Below are 9733 nucleotides of genomic sequence, written 5' to 3' on the forward strand. Positions count from 1 at the left end.
TCCACAGTTGTTGATTATTCGAAGTAATATCATGACATGGATTGGCAAGTAATATCCCACACGAATTGTCATAAGTTAGTTTAGTTATCTACTCTTCAGTTGTTTTACTAGAGTCATAAAATAGAGATACATAGATATTACTTTGCCTGCCTTCATGTCGTGATGATAGATAATCAATTGACTCGATATAACATGATTTAGTTATTTTATTCTTGTAGAAAATTTTGACACTAAATATAAGGTGTTGTTTAGTCGTTCGTTTTGTTCTGTTTCTGAACTTATCTGATCTGCTGCTTTTTACATGTAAATTCTTGCCAATTTACTTCGGTGGGAACTGAAAAAACATTTTGTACAAGTTTGACGCCATTCTAATATCCCATGGGTTTACCATAACAGTAGTATCGACCATGTGGATATGAGAGTCTCTAAATTGCCATGAGTTCAAGCTAGAACTTCTTCAGACCATCAAAGAGAGAAAGAAAAAGGCCTTGGATCCAGTTTTCTGTGGAATTCCTTTATAAACCACTCATCCCAGCTTTCCGAGATTCACGAATCGCAATAGTATCCACATTTTACTCCAATCCTCTCCCTAGAGGCCGGGCTTTATATTAGCTAAAAGAGAGATATGTCCAAAATCCAATATGATGGCCGGTAGCGTCCAATATTTCTCAAAGAAATAGTGAGAGAGAGCTAGTTGATTGAAGGTGATATAATTGCTTCGTGAATCACCAATTTTAGATGCATCCCCTGCAAAAGCAGATGATCTAAGGATTACTCAGCTACTGAGCATACTGTAATTTCATATGTTCTTCGGAAGGTTGGTATGAAGAAGAAAGGCTCACTTGCTAATTGCTATTATCAAATAATGTTCGAATTCTGCTCTTCTGCTTTTGTTGAAGTTTAGTTGTGTTTATAGCTTTTGGTGCTTCATCCTCATAGCTCTTTCCATAAGCGCCAATGTGGACTATGTAATTGTTTTTTGATTGAATTAGGAAGTAATATTCTCTCCTAGCCAGGGAAAATATCATTTAGGGTCCACAATCTTAGGAGTTCTTTGTAATCTGACTCTCAATTGTTTCAAATGAGTTCATAAAATACATCAAATAGCTCAAAAACTTAAAGCACCATAGACATTACCATGACATGTTTGCACTTAAAGTACTGCATATCTCTGTACTAGTCAAATGTCCACAATTTAACATATTCTGTGTACATATTCTGTGCAGTGTGTACAAGAAGAATGTGCAGTAAAATAATATTTATGAGTTTCTAGGAGAAGCCAGCTATATGCCGTCAGGGGATATTTATTGTCGGATCACATTGTGAAAATGTCTTCCATGCACTTAGTTTCAGTGAAGTACGAGTGCAAGCCATCTAGATCTTGTCCGCAACATCTTCTCCTTACTGTTTCCCACGGATGGTCACAAAGCAAAGTTGGAGTTTGATCCTGTTGCTTCTTAATAAAAATTTACAAGTAGGCTCGAGAAACCTTGGAGTTTGATCCTGTTGCTTCTTAATAAAAATTTACAAGTAGGCTCGAGAAACCTGGTTACTCGGACTATCCATGCTCAGGAATCTATTGCTTTCACGACCGCTATTGAAATAATATTTCGCTGTTCCCAGTTTAGAAAACAAAGATATGTTTCTAAAAGTGTAAGCTGTCCAAAATCTCTCTTCAAATGTCCTGTTTGATATGGTTCCTTGCCAAATCTTTTCATTGCTTTATCTCTCGTACTCGGGTTTATTAGGATCTTTTCCTGAGAATATCCAGAGGAGTTGAGTGTGGGGGTTCTCGTCCCATTTCGTTGTCATCATATCCTCTAATACGTTATTGGAGGCATTAGTGATTTGACATACTGTAAGACTTGTTGCAGGAGAGTTCATTAGTCATGGAGTGCTTCGACTTCAATACTAGTGGGAACCATTCACTTGTAGGGTAAAATGCCTTTCCTCTCAACACCACCTTAGACTACCGGTCACCTCGCGACGTGTACCGGCACGGGACCCACACGGCCTCCACGGTTGGAGACCAGAAGGTTCCGGACGTCTCAGCCTTCAGCAGGCTCGCGTGGGGCACCGCCACAGGCGGCGCGCTGCTCACCCACCTGACCATAAATAAGGTGGGTTGGCTGATCCCTGACGCGACCGAGCAAATGGAAGTCACTTGCTCTGAGCAGGACATTTTAGCAGCTATAGATGACACCATTGGCGATGGAGTAGATGTACTGAGCATCTCCCTGGGCATCGGCAAGCCTCTCCCTTACACTGAGGACTCTCTAGCCCCTCGCATATTCCAGGCGATGAGAAACGGCGTCGTGGTGGCATGCGCCGCAGGGAACGCCAGCCCTGCCAGGTCAACTCTATCAATCATGTTAATTTGCTTCTCGCTTATTACAGTAAACCTCAGAAGTCCATGGCAGACTTGGAGAAACTTCACAGAAAGAAATGGTGCAAATCTTGCTTTACCAGCTTTTCATCAAGGCCATGAAAAGGTGTCCGTCATTCTTAAATAGCTTAGTACTCCACATTCTAATGAGCCCTTTGATCAGATTCAATGTGAATTTTGCAGAAGTTGCCAGTAAAGAAGATGATTATGTAGGTCCCAAAGAATAGCATCATGTAAAAGTTCATTTCCACGATGGACATCTTGAATCTAACATCTTATTAATTCTTATTTTGGTGAAAGACCTAAGTGTTGATTAAAACGTGCTAAGATAAGTTAATTTCCACAATGCACTTAGAGCACGTCTTTCTTAATGTTTACATGTTTTTTGCTCTGGACAGGGTCACTATTCTTGTCTTACTTGGCCTCACCATCTCTCTTATTGCAGCGAAAGAAAAATGAAAAATGAAAATGAATGTCCATAGTCACAAACCTGCTCATAGCAATCACATAAGCAGTGCCGGTGATCACCATCGAGATCGCTTGCAAGCCATGTCTTGACAGATCAATTAACCCGATTACGACCCTACAAATCACGATGGCATGCTCACTCTTGTGCCCTGACCCTCGCAACACCAGTTACATGTGAATTTCAAATGACACTCGATCCCACCATGGCCACTGGCCTCAGCGCTCATTATTAGAAAGTAGCTATGTCCAAATCGCAATAGCACGGTCAATGAAAAAAATGAAAAAGAAAATGAAGTACCGTCTCTTTTCATTAGATGACACTATGTCTAACATCTTCACGTCGGTAGCCTAGTTTGCAACTTGAAAATCATAGGGTGACGTGGGAAAATTAGCATGTTTCTGCTCACACCATCTAAACAATTCAGCCTACTCCAAGTGATAGGAAAAAATTTATTTTCTCATTGAAGAACTCCTTAAATACTTTGAAGTATGCAAATATTACTTGTGAGTTTTCTCATGACTTTTTCAAAATCATCATTTCAAATGTTGCTTATTTTTCTTGCTTCATTCTTTATATTCGAACCAATCGGTATAAATAGTTGGACCAGACGAACCAGTAGAATCACATACTAGCCCATACTCCGGTTCAGCCTCAGGTTCCATTTTCAAAACATTGGCTATAATCAGAACCGGAATAATCGACTAAAAGCCATATGTTCTTTCTTGAAAGGTGAGTACATGAAAATCTTTAATTAAGAGCCCTCACCTTTGGTTCATATTTCTATTCATCGAATTTCTTTAGTGGACGACCTCACTTTTAATTTATTAGAATACCATTCAAAGTAAAGGGCAAGTTTATATGTAGATTATAACAATGGGAAATTGGATATTGTTACTTAAAACATTGCTTCGTCCTTTTACCAAGCGAGTGGATCCACCAAAAATATACATTTCAAACATGTGTAAGGAGAGATAGGGAGTCCTATTCAAACACGCGCTAACCAAACTTCTTCGATTTGAAAACAAAAGAGTGAAAATGAAATTTACCGTACTTGATGTAAATGGCTATCTTTTAATACATTCCTATTTGTAGGAAATTTTCTCGAACCATGCCTTTAGTTAGTGAATTACTGATTATGGATCCACCTATATGCAAATAAAAATATGGATGATGTCCATGCTATCCTGACTTAATACTTGTACTTTATTATGCTTAGCACATGAAATTGCACATGACTACATTATCTAACTAAATTCGACCCAACTAGTTGTGACTCCATTTACCTCTCAAACTCATCTAAAAATTGATGATAGATAAAATGTTGAAAATTCTAGTTCAACTTTCAGCTTAATTATTTTGTTTGATACATTTGTCATCCTATTGTAGATCGAGGCATCATCCTCTTTATTCTGAATAAAAACCACTAGGTACCCCATTACAATTAATAACTTGAAAGAAAATAAACTTCTTACTTCTCCATGAACGAGAGAATATAGTAAGCATTGTTGAGTTTTAGGGAAATTCATCCATATCATAGCAAATTGTCGATAACCTCAGTTATCTCTATAAGTAGCACAAATTCTATACTTGTCGTGTCCATCATGGAACAAGAGATGTGCATGATTGCAAATACATCTCCTAATTTTTATTTTTTTGAGTAATAAACTTTCTTAGCATGCATTTAATATTGATGATTATCTAAGTGAGATTCCTAAAGTTATCTTCAATATTGAAGGACATTTGAGAGAAAATTAAAGGGGATAATTTCTTTTAACAAAAGACAACTCAAAATTTTGATCGATATTTATTAAAGCAATAAAAGAAATATGCCAAGAGCAACCAATATTGCTTCACAGTTACATACCTCGCTCTCAAAGTGCACGAAGCGAGGATTCAATGGAGTGCGAATTAATATGGATATTAGTGTGGCGAAAAATTCCCAAAAAAAATAAATAAATACAAGAAAAATGTAAATTCCGTTGAAAGGGAAAATTTCCAGGAAAATAAAATGGTCTATTAAAAAGTAAAGATTAACATAGATTATAGATTTGCTTGATTGTGGAAAGAGAGAGCTTTACGATCCCAAAAACATTGGTATTTACAATTAAATACTAAGAATAACCATTCCCTCCAACACGTACAAGAACCACCCACATAACTCCAATTATTCCACCTCTTTAGTGACTCCAACTTCAAAGACGAATGCTACCACGTGCAAACTCGATCATGAGCTCTCCCTAGTTACTTCCCCCAACATACCCGTACATCTGCCTGATTTGTTGTTTGCAGATTCTCTGCTTTATTCTTCCCTTCTCATAAATTTTGGATTAGCATCTAATGTACTTAACTATATTTGATAATGATAGCTAATATTTCGAAATTGTTAAATTTTCATCACAAGTGTAGCTTCTCTCTCACTTAGTGCTTTTAATTTTTTTTAATTTCCTAATAAATTTATCTTCAACAAAAGAGTTCCATCTCATCTTAAGTTCATTCGATCAATCTAAATATGGTAATGGATGATACATTTGCATCTTTGCAATTTTAACAAAAGGAATAACTCGATAAAAATTATATATAAATTAGAGACCATATTAGGAAAAAAGAGAATACATGGACAATATTGAATAAATTGAAGAAGTAAAGGCACTAACGATTCCATTATCCCTAAACTTTTCATATAAGTTTTATGAAAAGATTTTTCTAGAGGCTATGTTATATGCTAGTGTATTGCTCCAGGTGGACTGAGACTTTCCAATTCAATAATTAGAGCTACTAATTTGAATCCCACCAACTGCAAACCAAACACTTTAAGTTAAAACCACTTGCATAGGCGAAATGACTGAACTCAATAAGTTCATGACACTTGCAAGTTCTTTCGTGGACCTCCATTGGGTTTGCATGTTCGTATTCCCAAAATTATCGATAGAAAAATATCAATCACGACTTTAAAGTCATCTATCACAAAGTAAAATAAAAAAATCTACCAACACATCCCAAATTATTAAATCACTTATTAAAATCATCAAGCACAAATTAAAAAATCTTCAATAATGAATGATTTCACGCTAATGATCGAGGTAAAATGCAAACCTCACGGTCCTCCCTTTTGCTTAGCACTTCCCTCTCCACAGTGATTCTAAGTAAAATTCGACATTGACCTTACCCAAGCTTTTTCCTAAGATTTCCACAAAAATTTCAAACGCGGCACAACTTTATTATATGCCTCAATTAATCCATCATCTTTGAAGAATACTACTCATCACCAGTGAAATTTGCCAATAAAGCAAATGATTACGGGACTATAACATAAGTATTGTGATGCATTTCTTTTTTGGCCGAAGACCCAAGTGTTGACCAAAAGGTCTTTTAGCAAAAGACCGATTATTTGAGAAGGTTTATAGGTAAAAAAACCAATTCGCGACCATGTGTTCAAATCAAACTCCTTGATTGCAAGTCGTTGCGTGTCGATAACGTTGTGGTTTCTTGTCACCTTGTTCCGCTTGTCTTTGTACCATATGTAATTAATTCATTAGTGCAAGCATCGGACAAAACCGCAATTCTAAATTATGTCCCCATCAGAAACTATATTCACTTTGATTTCCATGGCAACGTGATCCAATGAATATCCTTAAAGTCTATGAGGTGGGGCATTCTCGTACAATTTCATGTTAATGAGCACTACCTAGGAATTCTCCAACGAGTCAGTAACTTGTTGACGAGTGTGAATGATTTGTATAGGACAATTATTAAAAAAAAAAAAAAAATCCTAAATCTATTATATATGTGTTAATTTAGTCATAAAACTTTCAATTTTGCTAATTTAGTCCTAAATATTTTCATATTTTTCCAATTTAGTCTACCCAATCAATTTTTTCTTGGAATCGATGACACTGGTTGTCTGACATGACATAGCCACCATTGACATAAACATTTTTACTAATTTGATTCGATTGAGAGATAAACCAGTGGCTTTTTCCATTGTACAAGCAAGATTGGTTGGATTAGCTCATTTTTCTATAGGTTATATTTTCATGTATGCGGCTTTCTTGATTGCCTCCACGTCAGGCAAATTTGGTTAATTATTTACTTTATGTGTTGTATCCATGAGAATATGATTTCTTTTGATAGAGAAGGGGCTATCCCTTCTTATATTTCTACATCTAGGATCCGACTTATATCATTGATACTAATAGGAACTGAACCGTTATGGCATAGAGTTCTGCTTTCATCCGACTCAACCAAAAAAGAGTGAGAAACCACTCCTAAACTCACTTACTTGGTAACCATAAGATAGTTCGCTTACTTAGCGCTTGCGCTAAGGATCTAATCAGAGTCAAACTTTTTTTGTTTTAAACCTAGGCAAACTCTGAATACTAGATATGACCTCCAAATAATAGGGGTCAAGGTCGACCAGTGAAATGCAGGGACTGATCTATGTATGTGTATGATATATTATGTACCATTTCTTGTTTCAAAATATTCTAATCAAGAACATGTGAAATGGGTGCATAAGGATATTGTACTTAGCCTGGAATACAATCATGAAGTTGAAAGTACCAAAAATTCCTGGAGGCATACCATCAGTCCATCTCTCGTTGTTCGATAGGACCTGAAAAAGCATGCCATGAATGACTCTTGCCCTTGGCTCACTAAACTATAGGGGTTTCTATCCATATGAAATGAAAGCAGGTGTGAACTCCAACCTTGCCCTCTAGCCAAGTCAAGCTTTTGCAGCTCTATATCGTTACCTTTTTCTTAATAATGAGAAACAATTTGAAAGAAGCAAGTCAACCGCCAGAGCAGAGGCTTGTTTACTTATGTTTTCTCATAAGAATTTCGTCTCCAACTATTGGGGATCCCATTCTCATACCAACCCAAGATATGCTTATTGGTCTCTATGTATTAACGAGTGGGAATCACCGAGTTCTTTCCTTCGTAGTTTTGCTACCATTCTTTTCAATCTTGTAATAGTCTTTGCCTTGATATGAAATAGCCTAGCTTAGGGCGGAATTCCTTCTTTCAAGACTCAGTCTAAACCACTCCAGAAGTTGTGGCGTCCTTAGAGTGATCTCGTAGTTCCTACGGGGTGGAGACGATGGGGTTGGTCCATGGATATACAAAGTCAACAAATCTCAATGAATACAAAATAGGATTTATGGCTACGCAAGCCATTGAGGGTAGTTCTATTAGAAAGTGCTTCGAAAGGCGCCAGCTCCCTTCTGACTGACAGCACAGCTACGTGCTAGCACTCAATTAGTAGTGCTGGCACGTCACTCGGCTCCTCAACTTACTTCAGTTACTTCCCAAACAAATTCCCCTAAATCTATATATCCCTCCTTGGTCAATGTTTCGGGAAAAAGCCTATCTCAGTCTGGATATAGCAAAATAATTATATTCGATCGACTAAGTGCCTTGTGTCAGAATTGAGAAATTCTATGGCTCGAATCTTTAGTATTCTCTTATTTATTACTTGTGTTTACTATTTAGGAACCAAGATCAAAAAGATTGAAAAAAAAATCAGTCATTCACAACCACTGATGAAGGATTCCTTGTGTCTAGAGAGGAGCTTCCCCTAGTGAGATCGCTGGCAATAATCAGGCTCGAACTGATGACTTCCACCACGTCAAGGTGACACTCTACCATTGAGTTATATCTCTTTCCCAAAAAGTTTTATTTTGGTTCAAAATAATCAATATGTAGAATTAGAACAAGTGATTGCTGAAATTCTCGAGTTTAGAACGAACGGTAATTATTGGATTACAAGGTATCCATTGCTTCGAATAAAAATTTGATCTCTTTCCATACTTCACAAGCAGCAGCTAGGATAGAACTTGGACTCGCCCACATGTTTGCCATGATCAAATTAACCATTGAAGTACAAAAGGATTCATTCCTTAAGTCCCATAGGTTTGATCTTGTAGAATCTGACCCGTTTTCTCATTGAGCGAAGGGTACGAAAGATTGATTTTTCAATCAAAAGTACTAAGTGAGTGAAATCTTCCGTTTTTTCCGAAATTGAAATAGCGATTTCCTTCCTTCATCTTGTGTCAAATTCGCCTCGAAAAAAAAAGAAATATTTGTTCTCTTTTATCAATAACTTTTTTTCGTAAAATCTCGTCTATTCCAACATGGAACGAAAAGGCATTTCATTCTCTTCGATCTTATCTTTGATTGCTTTTTATGAAGTCGCACCGGGAGCTAGTGCTTGCTATCTGAAAATTGCTCCATGGATCTCATCGGAAATGTTTGATGCTTCTTGGGGCTTCTTTGGCGACCATGAAGTCACTGGATTGTGGCCTCTCGAAAGAATCAATAACTGCATCTTTGATGCACTTGCTAGTACTAGTACATCGAAGAATTCTTAATTGGCTTTTAGATTCATGGACCCAATTCAATTCCGTGGGAAAGACAAAAGGGTATGCAAGGAGAAAAAGTAATGAGAAAAGGTCCCGGTTTCGGAAAAGATTTGAAAAGCTGACATAAATGTTATGGATCGAATTTTTGGATTTCGTTCACATCTTATCTTAGATATATCAATATCTTGGAATTTATCTATCTTCCATAAATAAGCCGAATGAAACGTGCTACAATGGCCTGGATAAAGGGTCGCGATCCCGCGAGGGTGAGCTAACTCCAAAAACCCATCCTCAATTCAGATTGCAGGCCGCAACTCACCTACATGAAGCCGGAATTGCTAGTAATCGCTAGTCACTGTGGAACTATCAAAAGTCTATTCCTTTGATTCAACGGATGAAAGAGCACATAATTCATATGTTGCTTCTTTGGACGCGGAAGGATCAGGATCCCTTGTTTCGGTAGAAAGAAGATCTATTGTGCCATTCCCCTTTGTAGAAGTTCCTAACTCTTCAATTCAT

This window comes from Eucalyptus grandis, chromosome 7 (genome assembly GCF_016545825.1).
Source record: "Eucalyptus grandis isolate ANBG69807.140 chromosome 7, ASM1654582v1, whole genome shotgun sequence".
Taxonomy (NCBI): Eukaryota; Viridiplantae; Streptophyta; class Magnoliopsida; order Myrtales; family Myrtaceae; genus Eucalyptus; species Eucalyptus grandis.